Genomic DNA, 20,689 nt, shown 5'->3' with positions numbered 1-20,689 from the left:
GAAACACGACATCTCGATGAAAAGTGGAGGTAACACACTTTTCTCCGGTGGCGGTAGTCGCCCGCAACGGTGGAGAAAGCACAGCAATGGGCAACTTAAGCCCCACATCAATCGCGGTTGCAATAAATGAATGCGTAGCCCCAGAGTCAAACAAGACATCAACATCAGATCCACCAATGGAAACAGTACCTCTGACAAGGTTCGGAGCTCTCTCCGACAGCTGTCGATCCAGGGTGTAAACACGAGCCGTGGCAGGTGGCACTGCAGGTGCCGCTGTAGGTGGAAGGGGGACCATCTGAAGTGGAACTGCCTGAACTGCTGCAGCTCTCGCCGTCGACGACGGACAATCCCTGGAGTAGTGGCCCTGATGATGCTGATGGTCATCACCAATGTACTGGTTCACCGAGTAATGAGCATGAGGATGCCCGTGCTCAATATGTTGGTTCTACTGGTGACTAGCATGATGATGCCCATGCTCAATATATTGGTTCTCCGCATCATCCCCGTGCTCAATGTGTTGGTTCTTCGAGTGACAAGCATGATGATGCCCGTGCTCATGGGATCCTTCTTGTAACACCCCGTGTATACCCGGTAATGTTATCATACTATCGTATTAAGTTGCGCTTAATTAAAAATGCGGAATATCTTTTTCTTTTCAATTATGACGTCATTATACTTAGCCAAGTTGATTACTTAATCAATTTCATAAAATATCGCCTGTATTTAAATTGCAATAAGACATCTAACTGAAATACCTCAAAATATAGATACAATGAGTATCTAAGTCATGACATTACAACACGTAATCCGGACAATATCCTGATACATTAATACAACTCCCAATAAAACAAGACATAAACAAGTGTAAGTGGCATGGACAATCCCCATGCTCACCAAATCAACGACATAATCAACCAAGTCTCAACATAATAATCCATCAACTGAAGCTAAAAGCATAAGACAGTAAACAGGATCCAGCATCAAACATAGCAGCATAAACATGCAACATCTATCAGCTAAGCTCTGGCCTCCTGCCACTAGAGGTCTCAACTCCTGCATTACCCGAACATGAAATAAGCATTCCCTAAACGTGGGGTGAGATCTCTAGACCAGAAATCTCAGTAAGACAAGGGGTCCTCAAGGATCTTCCACCCCAAGCTCACTTACATGTGCAATATAAGTTCTAAAAGCAGTAATATCAATATCAGTTCCAAAACTATGTAGTGCAACAGATATTCATGCCATGTGTGTTTAATACTATTCTACTAGCCAGAGAAATGCAGGAATACGTCTATTACCCACATGTAGTACAAGAAACACCGCTTGCACCTCACCCACAACCTCATCATCTTGTATGTACCACATACTCAGGCTTACCGTATAGGTGGAACACCACATGCATATCATAAAGGCACTAGCATACAACAGCTCAACAGCATTTCCAAAACATCAAAAGCATGTAACACAGCATGCATATAACCATACCCACATGGGACATGGTGGAACCACAACATGGCTAAACTGAGGACACGAAAGCTTACCTCGCAAGCTCACTATCCAATGCCAAGAGTCCACACAGCTCAAGTCCAACACACAGCAGATCACAAACTGATTTAGGACCAGCAAGCATATCAACCTTCATAGCTCATAAGCATAAACATAAAGACTACGTTTTCCTTTTACGATTTACGTCTTAAGGCTTCTCACAAGCCATAAGCCCTTAATCATTTGATTCTGACTTAGTTAAGTTATTACAGAAGTACCACTTCATCACACTAGGGTCCACAAACCCATACAAGACCTTTGTATGAACAGTATCTTACTGTTCATCGAAAACCCATAATATTCGGATATTCCTCGGGGGCATATCCGGATATCTTACTGACTATATCCGGATATTCACAACCAAATATCCGGATATTTTGCGACAGAACCCAGATTCTGCATTTCGCGAAAATCCAAACCAAAGTTCCAACTTTTACCAATTAACTACGTCCAAGCATGCATTTTTAGGTGTGTTTAACGTTACCCACCCTTAAGTTATCAACTTAGCTCATTACATGCATCAAGGTTCCATTTTTAAGCCCTTAGACTCAAGATCAAAGGTTGATGGAGCTTACCAACAACACAAACAGTGGAAAGAATGCTCTTGGAGCTCACTCTTCAGCTCCTAGGGTACTGACTTGCCAAGAGAACGAAAATGGCACACTACCAAGGTTCCTCTTCACCAAAAATGGCTTCTTGGAACTACCAAAGACATGAACAAAAGCTCACCCAAGGAAACACACCAACTCAGCCCTTCCCCACCTCTCAAGCAGCCTCAAAACTCAGAACATAAGCTCCTCTCCCACTCACAAGTGACCATCACACCCAACCAAAATGTTTACTCAACAAAAGAGAAGAAGAAATGGAGCAAAGGTGACCACTTGGCTCAAGAAATGAAGGAGAAGCCAATGAAACAGTGCACTAACACTCAGCCACCAAGAGCGTCACGTAAGAAATCTGAGTGCCTAGGGTTTTGTGCCTTAACAAGCCTATATATAGTCACTTAAGCATAAAACACACAGTATTAACTTTAATTGCTACGCTTAGAATTTTAATCCCAAACTTAGGATTCTTAACCTACTCAATTTTACAAGAATTAAAATATTTTTATTATATTTTTCGGAGCACCTTTCCGATACGCGTTTTTCATAGCCAGTATCAGTTTCTGGCATCAGTTCTCATTATTTTGACTTGAAACTCGTTTTACAAGTCCTATAAATTATTCTAGGAATTATCATGCACTTATTATAATTTTCCGGGATACTTTTTTGGTACACATTATACCGACTAGCAGAACCGGGATCTGCTCTTTTCTTCCGAAAAGTGGCTTTCAGCATTTTTAATCACTTACTATAATTATTAAAGCCTCTGAATAATTATTAGGATCAATTATGGAATTATTTCCTAATTTAACATAATTAATCAATTAAATTCTTTATTTAACGGTGCGGGTTCTTACATTCACCCCACCTTTTTAGGATTTTGTCCTCAAAATCAGAAACATACCTGTCTCGAAACTCGGGGTACTGCCGGAGAAGCTCGTCCTCACGCTCCCAAGTACACTCCTCTGGAGTTCTTCCGGTCCACTGCACTTTGACCATCGGAATGATCTTGCTCCTCAACTGCTTCTCGCCACGATCGAGAATCTTAAGTGGTTCGACGAGAGTCTTTAGGTTCTCCCGAACCTCCACGTCATCAGGTTGCACCACGTGCGAAGGATCTGCTATGTACTTCCGAAGCTGAGACACGTGAAACACGTCGTGGATATTGGCCAAGTTCGGAGGCAAGGGAAGCTGGTAGGCAACAGGTCCTACTCTACCAAGGATCTTGTATGACCCAATATATCGCGGGCTCAGCTTCCTCACTTCGAGTGCCCGACCAACACCGGTGACATGTGAAAGTCTCACAAACACGTGCTCACCCTCACTGAACTCCAGTGGACGATGCTTGACATCATAGTAGCTCTTCTGGCGATTCTGCGCCTGCTTCAACTTTTCACGGATCATCTGGATCTGCTAGGTGGTATCTTGGACAAAGTCCAAGCCAAAAAGCTCCTTGTCCCCAACCTCAGACCAACAAGTAGGTGTCTGACACCTCATACCATACATTGCTTCGTACGGCGCATGCCCAGGCTAGCATGAAAGCTGTTGTTGTACGAAAATTCAACCAACGGAAGGTACTTATCCCATGCCGAGCCCTACTCCAACGTGCAAGCTCGCAACATGTCCTCCAAGGTTTGGATAGTCCGCTCAGTCGGCCCATCAGTCTGAGGGTGATATGCGGTATTCAATCTCAACTGCGTACCAAAAGCCTCCTGCAGCGCCTCCCAGAACTGAGATGTGAACTTCGGGTCCCTATCACTGATGATACTCTCGGGCACCCCGTGAAGCCTCATAATCTCGTGAACATAAAGCTTGGCCAACTGCTCTATAGTGAAGCTCACCTTCACTGGAAGAAAATTGGCAGACTTCGTCAGTCTGTCCACAATGACCCAGATAGAGTCACAACCCGCCTGAGTCTTCGGCAATCCCACCACGAAGTCCATGGAAATACCTTCCCACTTCCACTCTGGTACTTCAAGAGGTTGAAGTTCACTAGACGGTCTTTGATGTTCAATCTTCACCTTCTGGCAAACCAAACACTTGGATACAAAGACAGCAACATCTTTCTTCATGCCCGGCCACCAGAAGTTCTTCTTCAGGTCCTGATACATCTTAGTAGCACCAGGGTGGATAGAAAACTGGCCCTTATGGGCTTCTGCCATAACCTCATCGGTCAACGGACCTCGAGGAACCACGATCCTCTGTTGAAACAAAAGAAGTCCATGTTCATTCCAAGACACACCGTCTTGGTTCTTCACATAATCCAGACACTCTCTCTGAACTTGTGCCTCTTTGATCTTTTCTAACAGCTCATTCACAACGTCTGATGCTTCCATCTCAAGAAGTGCACTCCCACACGAAGCGGCCACTGCCAGGTTTCAGAACTTCTCAACCACATCAAAGTTACCAAGTAACAAGCTGGATGAGCTCCTTGGTTTCTGGCTCAAAGCATCAGCTACCACATTGGCCTTGCCAGGATGGTACTTCAACTCGAAGTTGTAATCCTTTAGGAACTCCATCCATCTTCTTTGCCTCATGTTCAACTCTTTCTGGTCGAAAATATACTTCAAACTCTTGTGGTCACTGAACACCACAAACTTCAAACCAAAAAGATAATGCCTCCAAATCTTGAAAGCAAGCACAATAGCAGCCAACTCCAAGTCATGAGTAGGGTAGTTCTCCTCATGAGGTTTCAACTGCCTCGAAGCATAGGCAATCACTTTGCCCAACTGCATCAACACACGACCTAGCCCCTTCCCGGAGGCGTCGGTGTAAAGCTCAATCTCAAGCGCAAGATCAGGAAGGACCAACACAGGTGCAATAGTTAGTCTCTCCTTCAACTCCTGAAAACAGACCTCACACTCGTGAGTCCACACAAATGGAGTCTCATTTCGGGTAAGACGAGTCAAAGGGAGAACCATCGTGGAGAAACCCTTGATGAACCTCCGATAGTAACCTGCCAAACCCAGAAAGCTCTTCACTTCCGTAACTGTTTTGGGCCTCTCCCAATCCAGTACGGCCTCGATCTTTTTCGGATCCACTGCAACTCCTTTAGCAGAAATAACATGCCCAAGAAACTTCACAGACTTGAGCCAAAACTCACACTTTGAAGGCTTCACATACAGCTTCTTCTCCTTCAGCACTTGCAGAACAATTCTCAAATGCTCTACATGCTCCTCCTCCGTCTTGGTGTAAATCAAAATATCTTCAATGAAGACGATCACAAACTGATCCAGGTACGGCTGGAAAATCCGATTCATGTAATCCATGAACACAGCAGGTGCATTGGTGAGTCCAAACAGAATCACCAATTACTCAAAATGACCGTATCTCGAACGAAATGCGGTCTTAGGGACATCCTCCGGCTTCACCTGAATCTGATGGTATCTGGACCGAAGATCAATCTTCGAATACACGCAAGCACCCCTGAGCTTATCCAACTGATCATCAATCTGAGGAAGGGGATACTTGTTCTTGATCGTCACCTTGTTCAGCTGCCTGTAGTCGGTGCACAATCGCATTGTCCCGTCTTTCTTCTTCACAAAGATGACCAGTGCTCCCCAAGGAGAAACACTCGGTCGAATGAAATCTTTCGCTGAAAGATCCTCAATATGCTTCTTCAGCTCAGCCAGCTCCGGTGGCGACATTCGCTATGGAGCTAATGAAATAGGCCCCACACCAGGAAATAGATCAATGGAGAACTATATCTCCCTCTGTGGTGAAAACTCAGGAATCTCCTCAGGAAACACCTCGAGCAATCCCCTCACCACAGGAGTGCCAGTGATATCCTCTTGTGTCCCACTCACCAAACCTCGCAACATGACATATCCAAATGCCCTAACTTTCAAGGCTCTCCTAGCATGCAGCAAAGAAATGTACGACGAGGAACTGGCTGTGGAATCACACGGAGACATCACCACACTCTTGGGACAACAGTCAATCAATGCACAATTTCTGGACAACCAATCCATGCCCAGAATAACCTCCAAGTTGGCCATCGGCAATCCTATCAGATCTACCGAGAAATCACGGCCCTCCCACTGAAACACGACATCTCGATGTACATTGGTAGAATCACACTTTTCTCTGGTGGCGGTGGTCACCCGCAACGGTGGAGAAAGCACAGACATGGGCAACTCAAGCCCCACAACAATCGGGGTTGCAACAAAAGAATGCGTAGCCCCAGAGTCAAACAAGACATCAACAGATGATGCACCAATAGTAACAGTACCTCTGACAAGGTTCGGAGCTCGATCCGACTGCTGACGATCCAGGGTATAAACACGCCCAGAAGACGGTGGCACTTCCGGTGCCGAAGTAGGTGGAAGGGGAACCATCTGAAGTGGCACTGCCTGGACTACAGTAGCTCTCGCGTCGACGACGGACAATCTCTAGAGAAGTGGCCCTCCTTGCCACACTGAAAGCAAATCAACTGGCCGGTAGAACACGATCCAAAATGAGTCTTCCCGCATCCCGAACACTTGGGAGCAGGAGGTCTCGGTGCACTCCCCTGGGCAGAAGTCCTCTTAAACTGATTCGGCGCTTTCCGAGCAGCCAAATGCTTTCCCTTGCCTTTGTTCCCAAACTTCCTGTCTCTCTAAGAAGTGGAAATACCAACTACTACCTTCGTCGCCTCTGCAACCTTGGCCCTTTAGGCCTTACTCGAGCTGTAGAAGTCCTCAATATCCCGACACTGCTGTACCAGTGTCCCAAAGTCTCTAGAAGCAGAACCAGCTAGGTAACCAGCAATATCCTCACTAAGTCCCCTGCGGAACTTAGCAGCCAAGAATGTCGGAGTAGGCCTCGCCATCCGAATGTGTGCAAACTTCACCAGCTGGTTGAACTGGGCCAGGTACTCATCAACAGAGAACGAGCCCTGAACCAACTTGTCAAACTCCCCCTGCTTCCTCTCCTGAGCATCGTAAGGGAAATACTGCCCCAGAAAACAATCCTCGAAGAATGGCCAAGTCATCACATGGCCCTGCATCTCGTAGACATGAGAAGTGTTCGTCCACCACTCATGGGCATCGCCCTCCAGTATGTAGGTAGCGAACATCAGCTTCTGCGGATCAGTACACTACATGACCAGAAAGATCTTGTCCAACGCCTGTAGCCAACGCGCTGCAGCAACAGGATCATAAGATCCATCAAAGGTAGGTGGCTTATGCTTACGAAAAGCATTCAGCCGGCGATCGATCTCATCTCGATCCTCAACAAAAACAGGGACGGTCTGCATGGCCCCCGTAAGGTGACTGCCATCACCTATCTGACTCTGACTGTCGTCCTGCAGACTGGACGGAGGTGGAGGCGGTGGCGGTGGAGGTGGTGACGGAGGAAAATGGCCAACAGTAGGACCAGTCCTCAACTCCTCCAACATGACTCTCATCATCGTCATGTTCGCCAAACGGTTGGCCTCTAACACATCCTCAGTGGCCTTCCTGTTCGCCTCTCAGACGGCGTCCAACATGGCCTGGTTTGCCATTCTCATGGCCTCCTAATCGGCTTGTCGGGCCGCCTGCATATCAGCTAATGCAGCCAGGATCGGGTCGGGTTGACCCTCATCAGTCTCCTGTGGTCTCCTGGATCCTACCATGACTCTGTACAAGTTACACAATTTATGAGTTGATCAGGCCCACGCAGTGTGATTACATATGCATCATCATAACAAAACCCAACGGAGCAAACACACCAGACAGACACAACCAAACATCCTAATCATTACAATACATACAGGCTTTTCCCTTAAACCGTCGCTCTGATACCATAAAATATAACACCCCGTGTATACCCGGTAATGTTATCATACTATCGTATTAAGATGCGCTTAATTAAAAATGCAGAATATCTTTTTCTTTTCAATTAGGACGTCATTATACTTAGCCAAGTTGATTACTTAATCAATTTCATAAAATATCGCCTGTATGTAAATTGCAATTAGACATCTAACTGAAATACATCAAAATATAGATATAATGAGTATCTAAGTCACGACATTACAACACGTAATCCAGAAAATATCCTGATACATTAATACAACTCCAAATAAAACAAGACATAAACAAGTCTAAGTGGCATGGACAATCCCCATGCTCACCAAATCAACGACATAATCAACCAAGTCTCAACATAACAATCCATAAACTGAAGCTAAAAGCATAAGACAGTAAACATGATCCAGCATCAAACATAGCAGCATAAACATGCAACATCTATCAGCTAAGCTCTGGCCTCCTGCCACTAGAGGTCTCAACCCCTGCATTACCTGAACCTGAAATAAGCATTCCCCAAACGTGGAGTGAGATCTCTAAACCAGAAATCTCAGTAAGACAAGGGGTCCTCAAGGATCTTCCACCCAAAGCTCACTTACATGTGCAATATAAGTTCTAAAAGCAGTAATATCAATATCAGTTCCAAAACTATGCAGTGAAACAGATATTCATGCCATGTGTGTTTAATATTATTCTACTGGCCAGAGAAATGCAGAAATACGCCTATTACCCACACGTAGTACAAGGAACACCACTTGCACCTCACCCACAGCCTCATCATCTTGTATGTACCACATACTCAGGCTTACCGTATAGGTGGAACACCACATGCATATCATAAAGGCACTAGCATATAACGGCTCAACAACATTTCCAAAACATCAAAAGCATGTAACACATCATGCATATAACCATACCCCCATGGGACATGGTGGAACCACAACATGGCTAAACCGAGGACACGAAAGCTTACCTCGCAAGCTCACTATCTAATGCCAAGAGTCCACACAACTCAAGTCCAACACACATCTGATCACAATCTGATTTAGGACCAGCTAGCATATCAACCTTCATAGCTCATAAGCATAAACATAAAGACTATGTTTTCCTTTTACGATTTACGTCTTAAGGCTTCTCACAAGCCATAAGCCCTTAATCATTTGATTCTGACTTAGTTAAGTTATTACAGAAGTACCACTTCATCACACTAGGGTCCACAAACCCATACAAGACCTCTGTATGAACAGTATCTTACTGTTCATCGAAAATCCATAATATCCGGATATTCCTCGGGGGCATATACGGATATCAATATTCGGATATCTTACTGACAATATCCGGATATCAATATCCGGATATCCAGATCCCCATATCCGGATATCAATATCCGGATATTCACAACCAAATATCTGGATATTTCGCGACAGAACCCAGATTCTGCATTTCGCGAAAATCCAAACCAAAGGTCCAACTTTTACCAATTAACTACGTCCAAGCATGCATTTTTAGGTGTGTTTAACGTTACCCACCCTTAAGTTATCAAATTAGCTCATTACATGCATCAAGGTTCCATTTTTAAGTCCTTAGACTCAAGATCAAAGGTTGATGGAGCTTACCAACAACACAAACAGTGGAAAGAATGCTCTTGGAGCTCACTCTTCAGTTCCTAGGGTACTGACTTGCCAAGAGAACGAAAATGGCACACTACCAAGGTTCATCTTCACCAAAAATGGCTTCTTGGAGCTACCAAAGACATGATCAAAAGCTCACCCAAGGAAACACACCAACTCAGCCCTTCCCCACCTCTCAATCAGCCTCAAAACTCAGAACATAAGCTCCTCTCCCACTCACAAGTGACCATCACACGCAACCAAAGTGTTTACTTAACAAAAGAGAAGAAGAGATGGAGCAAAGGTGACCACTTGGCTCAAGAAATGAAGGAGAAGCCAATGAAACAGTGCACTAACACTCAGCCACCAAGAGAATCACGTAAGAAATCTGAGTGCCTAGGGTTTTGTGCCTTAACAAGCCTATATGTAGTCACTTAAGCATAAAACACACAGTATTAACTTTAATTGCTACTCTTAGCATTTTAATCCCAAACTTAGGATTCTTAACCTACTCAATTTTACAAGAATTAACATATTTTTATTATTTTTTCGGAGCACCTTTCCGGTACGCGCTTTTCATAGCCAGTATCAGTTTCTGGCACCAATTCTCATTATTTTGACTTTAAACTCGTTTTACAAGTCCTATAAATTATTTTAGGAATTATCATGCACTTATTATAATTTTTCGGGATACTTTTTCGGTACGCATTTATACCGACTTGCAGAACCGGTATCTGCACTTTTCTTCCGAAAAGCGACTTTCAGCATTTTTAATCACTTACTATAATTATTAAAGTCTCTTAATAATTATTAGGGTCAATTATGGAATTATTTTCTAATTTAACATAATTAATCAATTAAATTCCTTATTTAAGGGTGCGAGTTCTTACACTTCCACCCTTTCGTCATTCCTCTTTCCATCTTCATGGTATATGGTCCTATCAAAATTTCTAGTATACTCTGCATAGCCTCATTGTTGATGCTCTAATCCTTGGTTCCTCTTGTGGACCTCTTGTCTTCCTTGACTTCTGGTAACTTGGCATTCAAGTGGGCTCCTAAATTCCCGTGAATGGTGATGGCGACTTCTTTGGTTCTCTTTATGGAGGGTTACGACTTGTCTCTGAGGTAGGGACAAAGGAGACTTGGAGCGGGGGATCACAAAGCTCTAACTCGGTTCTTCCACTAAGGTGTGCCTGTGCGTTGCGGTCTCTGTTCAGAACAAGGCCTCCTCCTCCTTCTTCCATCATGATGTCATTCCCTAAAGAACGCTCGTTGATCTTTCACCAACTTGAGCAATGTGTGTTCAATGGTGTTGAGAGATCCACTCCTAGCGTCAAAACGAAAAGAATTCCTTTCATCATTAGCATGAAGTGGTCTATTTTCTGGTGGGTGTTGGTAACTTTTGTTGCTAGCCATGGTTAAAGGCGGGATTAGAATTTTATAGTCCCCGCAGATGACGCCAAATGTTCAAAGTGAACACCAACTTGAGTATGTAATGAGTATATGGTAAGTGTTTGGGGTATATTGTTATGAGTATGGTCTAGTTTGGTCTCCGTGTGTAAGCTGTTGGGTTTGCTCTTTTACTAAAGCCCAAATGGGTTATTAGTATGAGAAGAGCCCAAAGAACCTAGAGCCCAATGAGCTAGGGTTTCTTGGAACCCATATAAATAGTACCTCTTAAGTCATCAGCCTCCTAAGGTCTTTTTTGTGAGAAAGAGGCAAGCTCAGAATCTAATCAGTGCCCACACTCTTCCCCTTCCTCCTCGAGAGATAGTTTGGAAGATCTGCCACGGTCCAGCTTCAAGGAGGTTGTTCGTGCTGCGGCGCTGATGTGAGTTGTTCGTGAAGAGGAATCCTACAAGGGAAGATTCTACACGAGACCTGCGCACCGAGAGGTAATTGTGAAACAAGGATGATTCCGTAAGCATACCAATGTACTAGGTCCTAAACCGCTTCCGCATAAATCTAAGATTTCCTACAATTGGTATCAGAGCCTGGGCTGTACATTGGTATGTGAATCTAGTTTCAATATTCATGTAATTAGTTTTGCTTCTTGAAATGTGGCACCTAGGGTTGTAAGATTATGGTATGAATCTAGCATGTGTATTTTATAATTCATTTTCATAAAAGTTTAAATTTTAATCGGTAAAAATGCTTTAATCCACGGTTAGGGTCTCTCGTGTATTTCTCGATTTGTAACAAGGAGGCTAATCCCATATGATTAGATTTCCTCCTTGCTGTTTTTGTTTATTTTTGGAATTTCTGTGTATTTTTTTCAATATTTTGTAAAAGTTCAAGATCGAGAAATCGCGAGGAAGATGCGTAGTCAGCACTGTCGGAGACTTTTCGAGGACTTACCGATCTCGGAATGGGGCGATCTATATATGGTTGGAAAGAGGACGGAAAGACGAACACAACAGTGGGTGGATCACCGCCATCGGAGACTCCACGCTCCACCACGCGCCTCCACAAGAGGCTGAGAGTGGCCGCCACTCTCCGGCAAAGAATGGGAGAGTGAGGGAGCGTCCGGCCCCCTTTTTTGGGTGGTTCCGGCGGCGGTGCACTCGTCTCTATCTGGCGGTCCTTCCCCTAGAGTTTCGGCCTGAGTTGAGTTCGGGTGACGGCGCGGCAGACCTGACGGCTAGGGTTCCTCTTTCGCGTCCTAGGGTTTCTCGCCAAAGGATTGGGTCTTTGGGCTTTGGGCCCATGAAACCCTAAAGGGGCTTGAGACAGATACTATGGGCTAGGCGAAAGTCGAATTCCAAAGTTATATTATTTAATTTTATTTAATTTTATTTTCTTTAAAATAGGAAGGCCATGGATTAAAGTAATGATGATTTATTATTTAATGCTTTTATTGATTGGTATAGATTATATGATTGATAACATGCTTTATTGCGATAACATGCCATATAGAATAGGTGGTGCCATATTGTTGCATAACTTGTATGATTGCATGAGCATAATAGCTATTATGTCTTCAGCGACTAGTAAATTAATTAATAATTATTATGATTTTTATTAAAAATCTAGATTAATAATTGAATTAATTAATTTTGGATAATTAACATCAAGACAAATAATCGTTATGGAAATTATTTTGATTTCAAATTATCCTCATAAATGATAATTATTATGATTGTTGCAATCTAGATTAATAATTAAGTCAGCTATTTGGATGATTTAAATCTAGAAAAATAATTAGAGAAAATTTCCTAAGAGAATTCTTTTATTTTGCGAGTAATTTGTGGGTTTTCTGAAATGGTCATGGAATAACACACGCTGCATACAACCTTCATGTATCATGATTGTTTGGAGCACACGCTGACGTAAAGTGACCGGATTTCAGGACCTTAATGCTTTCAAAATTATGTTAAGCTTAGTGCACGTTTATCGGCGCTCTTACTTATATAGTTTTTGAAATCAAACAAAGGATACTCTCAATTAAATAATTCTTGGAAATTAGAAAATGTTGCTTATGTTGAATGGAAGGAGATTTAAATTAAGAGATTAATTTAACCTTCAAGCGCATTATAGGACCATTAATAAAATAATCATGTGAAGTCCCATCGAATAAGCATGATTGGATTTTATTAGATTGGACTTAAATATCTATGGGAGGAGATTTAAATTAAGAAATTAATTTAACCTCCAGGCGCATTGTGGGCCTATCAATAAAATAATCATGTGAGGCCCCAACGGATAAGCATGATTGGATTTTATTGGGCCTTAATAATTTCAAAATTTTAATAAAGTATTGTACGGCCCATCGTCGATAATACTAAGTTATTAAAGATAATTTTGAAATTAAACAATGAATTCGACTGGGCTTATGAAAATTCTCAAACAAAAATGTTGAATGGGTGAAGGTTTTAAAAATTAATTAATTTTAAAACCTGCGGGCTCCATTTGTGGGTTTATTAGTGAAATGGTTATCGCTGAAGCCCCATCGGATAAGGATAATCAGATTTCACTAGATTAAATCTTAATAATTTCAAAATTTTAGTAAAGTATTGTACGGCCCATCGTCGGCAATGCTTAGACACTAAGGATAATTTTGAAATTAAACAATGGTTAATTACATTCAACTTTGGTAAAATTGTTAACCCTCCCATCGAGGCTCTGGCAATGGCACTGAAGGCCCAAATAACAATTTTGGTTTTTACAAGTGACTTGCCCATCGTAAGCCTTGTAAAGATAAACTGAAGGATTGTTAACAATAAACAAGAGTAGTTATGAGAATCTACTTGCACTTCGTTTGTTTATTGCATTATTTGTTTGTAATTGTGTGCTTTATATGTTTTTCAGAAAATATCTTAGAAATGATTTTGAGTCGAAAACCTCTAGATGGTACCAACTATGAATAAGTGAAAAGCAAATTTTTTGATATTGTTCTAAAACATGGAAGCTAAAATTTGTTCTGACAATGCGAGGGCCATAGCAACCTACAGAGGATGCGTCTTAGGAAACTAAGATGCATTTCTCAGATTAGGAAAGGGCAGATATGGTAGTTCGCTGCTATATTATTGTCAGTCTTTCCAAATACTTGCAGAAGCAAGTGTACATGATTAAGAGTGGAGTAGAAATGCTTCAGACTCTTAATGACATGTTTGCTGCGTCTAGCAGCTCTGCTAGACAGAATGCAGTCGGTGCAGGTTTTGCTAAGAGTCTTGTTAAATCCAAAGGGAAACCCAAGGGTGGTAACAAGAACAAAATGACTTGGTTATCAGTTGTCAAACCAGTTGCTATGAAGAAGCCGCAAGGCAAGTTCTTCAAGTGCAGACTGAAGGGATACTGAAAGAAAAATTGCCCAGAGGTGATGAAAAGAACCTGACATGGGCATATCAAGGCCTGATCAGTGAATGAATTATTGATTCAGGAATCACTGATTATGTTTGTTACTCTTTGTAGTAGTTCAAACATGGCATACCTGTCAGCAATGGACATAAATATTTTAAGCTTGAAAATGGGAACTTGTGTCTGCATTTGCAGTAGGACAAGTTATTTATAAGACTATGGTTTTGGGTGACTGTTTATTTGTTCCAGATTTCAAGAGGAATTCAATTTTTGTTAGTTGTTTTGGTTAAAACATGGGTTGACAATGCAATTGATTCCTCAGTTACATTTCGAAGTTCATCTTCGTCTTGTTTGTTCTGGTACATTGTTTAAATAGTCTTTATTACCTATGTCCTATAACCTTTTTAAATTTGTTATGTTGAATGGAAAGGATGATGAACAAGGATTTTCACCAAAGAAATAAAAGTTTCAAATGAAACATAACTTTGGCCTTTGTGATTGAGTCACATTATCTCAAGTAGAAAATATGTTTTAGTTAAAAGAGGGACTGAAAGTTCAATAATCTTTTAACTAACAGCTACATGTTAGTCCTATTTGGAAGGTAAAGTGGCCAAGCAATCCTACAAGGGCCAAGAAGGTTTGCGCAACTTCAACTGGAACTGGTACATACTAAAGTATGTGGACCACTTAGCGTTCAGACCAGAAGAGGTGATGAGTACTTCATTATATGAATGTTTACTCTGGATTTGGACAGATGAACCAAGTGCGCTATAAGTCTAAAGCTTTTGGAAATTTCCAAGAGGTTTAGTCTGAGGCAGAAAAGCATGTAGGTGTTCAAATCAAAAACACTTTGGTCTGACTAAAGTGTTGGCTACCTGTCTGGTAAGTTCAGGTCTTACCTGATTTAAGAGGGGATAGTTTTTGTAACTGTCAACTCTAAGAACGCATTAGTTGAATGAAGTTGCAGTATGCAAAAATCAAACATTTCTAGACTTGGTGAAGATCATGTTCAGTTATTCATCTTTGTCAATGTTGTTCAAGGGAGATGCCTAAGAGAAGGAAATGTACCTTCTTAACTTGATTCCGTCAAAGTTTGTTGTAAAGACACCTAAAGAATTATGGAAAGGGTGCAAGCCCAGATCAAACCATATTCGGATTTAGGGTGCTACGGCACACGTCCTACAACAACAGTCAAATGAGATGGAATCTTGTATGGAAGAGTGCATATCTTTTGGCTACCCTAAGAGAACTAGGGATGATTTCTTATTTAGTCTTAAGGACAAGATAATCTAAGTGAGCACTCACATGATTTTCTTAAAGGAGGACTAGATAAGAAATTATAAGCTCTTAAGTTAGGTTATTCTTGATGAGATTTATCTCAGATCAAGAATTTCCAGAATCTCTAGAAGCTTCATCCACTGTTCCCTTGATTGTTCAAGAGGGGATAGATATATCTCTAAGTGAACAAACAAGAGAACCATGATTGGAAATTCAACATGATAATATATAAGTGAAACTAGTAGAAATATTAGTATCACATGTAAAGGAACAATATCAAGGATAAGCGGATCCTCAAGAAATTGAAGATCCATCATTTGACCCACTCTTTGTTTTACCTATAAATACACAAGGTCTAGTGCAGTACATTCGTAGTGGGAGAGAACCTTGTTAACTCTCAAGTTGTCTCTTGTTGAGTGATATTGATCCTACTAGTTACGATAATGCACTAGAAGATGTTGTTGATCAAGTGTTGCTCAGGCTATGAACAATGAGATGAAATACTTGTATTTCAACTCCGTTCGGTCCTAGTAAAGACACCAAGAGGGGTAAAACCCACAAGGTGCATGTGGACATAAAAGGCAAAGAGAGGATGGACAGAAAGGTGAAAACCTTCAAAGCTAGCTTGGAGGCATTTTTTGCCAGACGCCATGCTTGAGTCTATCCAGATTCTCTTAGTTGCTATAAGTCTCAATTATGAGATTTCATTTTGGGAGTTGGATGTCAGGATATCTACATACAACAACCAAAAGGGTTTATAGCAAATGAGTAGGAACACACGGTATGCAAGTTGTGAAAGTCTATTTCATAGACTTAAGCAAGCATCCAGGTCTTGAAACATCAGTTTTGATCAGGTTATCAAAATTTTGATTTTGAGAGAACCTTGATGAATGATGTGTATTTGTATGTAAAGGATACAACGGAAGACAGTAGCTTTTCTGGTACTTTATGTAGATGATATGCTCCTTATTAGAAACAATGTGGAGGTAATATCAAGCATAAAGAGTTGGCTAAGTTAGTGTTTTGGTATGGAAGTACTGGGGAAGCCAATTATATTCTTGGTATAAAACTCTTATGAGGCCGGAAGAATAAGTTGTTGGCATCACCTCAGGCTACTTACATTGACAAAACTCTTGCCAAAATTCAACATGAGAATTCTAAGAGAAGAATTATAATTCTCAGATGTGGAATTCATCTTCCTAAGGAGTGACCAAAGACTTCTAAGAAGGAAGAATGCATGAGCAAGATATCTTATGCTTTGGCAAAGGTAGACTCACGCATATCATGTTGGGCGTTAAACCAGACATCTGTCACGCAGTGGGAGTAGTGAGATAGTACCATTTTGAACCTAGAGGAATACTAGATTATTGTTAAGCATGTACTCAAGTATCTTTGGAGAACGAGAGATTATATGCTGGTATATTCTAGTGGGAGTCTTGAAAAGCTGAGTTTTCAAAAATTCAGTTATTTCAAGTGGATATTGACTCAAGAAAATCAACCTCGAGCTATGAGTTTTTCACTAAACTCAGATAGCATCAGAGGTGGATCTTGCAGACCCAGTTACTTAGAGTTTGCCTGAACTTGTGTTCGAGAGGCATGTTACTTCTTTGGGTTTTAGGAGGATCCCAGACTTGCATTAAACAAGTGGGAGTTATTGGTTTTATTGTGCTCTTGGAATAAGACGATGAAACAATAAAATCATTTTCTGAATTTCATAAATAAGGTTTTATTTATTTATTTTGCGCACTATTTACAAACATAAAGGTCCGGATCAAATTGTGGAGTATATGATCATATGGATACGTTCATGGAGGACATGATCATAGGATCTCACAATTGATGAATGGAGTCACAGCCGTTAAATAAAGTTGGGCACTTTATTCAGGCTGCAATATTTTATGAAATGATTTTGTCCGAATCATTGTAAAATATTGGTGTGAATTAACATTCACATTGAAAGGATCAAGGAGAGATTTGATTAAGGTTGTTTTTCTGTCATAAGGTATCAAATCTCCAGTTAACTATAGTTATGTGATTGTTCTTAATCCTGAGTTTATTATAAATAGGTAATCAAATAGTTTTCATTCTTTGATTTACCAACGAGTGAGGTTCGATCTATTGACGGCCAATAACTCGGTATTTTGGAAGTGAGATTATTTGATTATCGGTATTTATGAGATAAACAACATGGAATTTATAAGAAATGTCCCCTTGATATGTTTCGGTACTTGGATATTAAAGACACTGGCCAGTGCATGTAATCCATCAGAGAAACTATCATAGTCAAGGGAATAAATAATTGATTGAGTTACAGAAAACTTGTCAATCAATTATAAACATTCTACAAAGGGGCGATGCATATTCATGTTATAAGTGTTGTTAATCTTGGAGTTCAAGTTCGGGCTTTTAGTGGAGTAGCACCGAATTAGATAATCATTCGTTGATTATCAGGAGCCTTGATTAATAACAGATGGTAGATCCCCAAGCTAGCTTGAGACAAGGGATGGGGTATTTTTCGGATAGATGATGACTTATGGGTTACATGATCTTGGGTTTTACGACTCAAGTTTGTATCCAAAAGAGCAAGTGGGAGATTGTTGGGTTTGCTCTTTTACTAAAGCCCAAATGGGTTATTAGTATAAGAAGAGCCCAAGGAACCTAGAGCCCAATGAGCTAGGGTTTCTTGGAACCCATATAAATAGTACCTCTTAAGTCATCAGCCTCCTAAGGTCTTTTTTGTGAGAAAGAGGCAAGCTCAGAATCTAATCAGTGCTCACACTCTTCCCCTTCCTCCTCGAGAGATAGTTTGGAAGATCTGCCACGGTCCAGCTTCAAGGAGGTTGTTCGTGCTGCGGCGCTGAGGTGAGTTGTTCGTGAAGAGGAATCCTACAAGGGAAGATTCTACACGAGATCTGCGCACCGAGAGGTAATTGTGAAACAAGGATGATTCCGTAAGCATACCAATGTACTAGGTCCTAAACCGCTTCCGCATAAATCTAAGATTTCCTACATAAGCTTGGTAGGAATGGCTGAATAGAATGCAATCCAAGTCCCTTGCCTTAGATAATGTATATGTATTTACAATAGTCATCATGAGTAGTTATAAAAGAGGATCATGGACTTGGAGCAATTTTTCTAGTAATGATCGTGGCAGTTACGAGGATCGTGGACATTAGCCAAAGTGCCAATAAGGGGAGATGACCTTAGGATCTTAGATGGGCCCGATCCTTGGCTCGAATCCAATAGGCTAGCCGAGTATAAACCCGGAACAATTTCAATTAGATTAATTTTGTTTTGAACTCACATGGTAAAAATGTCTCGCTCTCGTTACTCAGCACCACTTGTCTTGGCTTTGGGTTGGGTATGATGGCGAAACAATGCCTCTGTTATGGTCCCAATGTTGCCCACTTAAAATCATTCGAGGTCACTAAGCAAATACGTTATTGGTAATAATTGATTTGCATATCATTTTCTATCCAAAGCATTAGCTTTTAGTGCAGAAATTTCTCTAGCTTTTAATTGAAACTGAAAGACCAGAAAGACTTGGACCATACCTATTGGAGATTTAGTAGAATTGCCAATTGACAAAACATTATAGAATTAAAAGTATAAACAAATTTGACAAGATATTTCTCTCCTCACTTCAGTCCAATGGATAAGAGGCTTTTTCTTCCCTAGAAACAAATATATTTTCCAAGTTTTAGGAGTTTGAGGGGAAATTTGGATTTGGCTTTTGGGGTTTCAAATGATATTTCAAGAAATTTTCTATATCTTAACCAAAAGTTAAGAGAATGTTAAATTATTTTTTAAAAATTGTCAGTGTGAATTCCTTATATTATATTACTTAATTTTTTTTGTATTGTTATATTCTTAAAGAATTTGACAATTATCATAATATTTATTGCATGATGGCCATTAGGCACGACAATACCCGATAACGAATAAACATTTTAGTGAAAGACAAAAGGTAATATCTAAAAACAAGATAATGATTATTTATCTTTTTGAAAAAAGATTAAATTAAATTTCAAAAAGCATGAAATTGACTTGTTTAATGTATAAAAAGAAGTTAAAGAACAAATATTTTTGCAAAAATAATATGACATATTTATTTGTTTTGTGTGCTGTTTCTCGAATTTAAATTCGTTAGATCTAGTTTTATCTGGTACACATATATCTTAGCTAATTATATATTTAAGTAAGTAATTATTATGAGAACTTGACCAAAAATAATTATTAATTACTATGACAAATGCTAAATTAAAATGACTCAACGTGATGGCATCGTTGACCGAGACAAACAGCGCAAGAAATAGCACAATGCCGGAAACACCCTTAACCCTCACCAGAAAATCCAGCAAACAAGGAAGGGTATATCCATCAAGATAAAAATATAAAACAGTAAATAGATCACGCCCACACTCTTCGATCTTCTGTTAACCTAGGAGTTTAAGGAACGGCTTCCTCGGACAACGTGTCCACAGTCCAAGAAATGCTATCCCACACTATATTTCACCGTAATAACCATGATCCAGAATTATTAGCCGTTTGATTAAGAAAATCCCATCAACTTCAGATTTTCGGATACGATCAACGGACCACGTGAGATACTATAGCACGTGCAGTAGTTATGAAGACAGGAGATTGAATAATCTCGTATTAAAATTTATTTATTTCTACTGCCTTATAAATAAGATGATGTAGGATATTCTTATTATTAATTTTTGTTATTATCATTACACTATCATTTCAATTACCGTTGAATCATACGAATAGTTGAATGAAAAGAGAGAAAAAAAAATAATTTTTGAATCTAACGATAATGAAGTGGTGATAAAAAAAATTGATAATAAAAATATCTTACTAAGATAAGTGTTCCATACAAACAAATCAATTAATAAAATTTGAGATAATTTTTGTTTACCAAAAAAATTTGGGATAATTTTTTTTTATTTTTAAATAGATATAAAAATAACCTGCTCCTAAATAATTCAGTATCATTTTATATTGTCATAAATTATATTATTAATCTTGAATTGTTGACCTTATTTATATTTAATGGCTAATAAATTAAATTTATTAAATATAA

This window comes from Gastrolobium bilobum, unplaced genomic scaffold, assembly GCF_033153095.1.
Source record: "Gastrolobium bilobum isolate Gb01-03AN ecotype WA unplaced genomic scaffold, APGP_CSIRO_Gbil_v1 utg56164, whole genome shotgun sequence".
Classification (NCBI taxonomy): Eukaryota; Viridiplantae; Streptophyta; class Magnoliopsida; order Fabales; family Fabaceae; genus Gastrolobium; species Gastrolobium bilobum.
Note: the sequence above shows the minus strand (reverse complement) of the source record.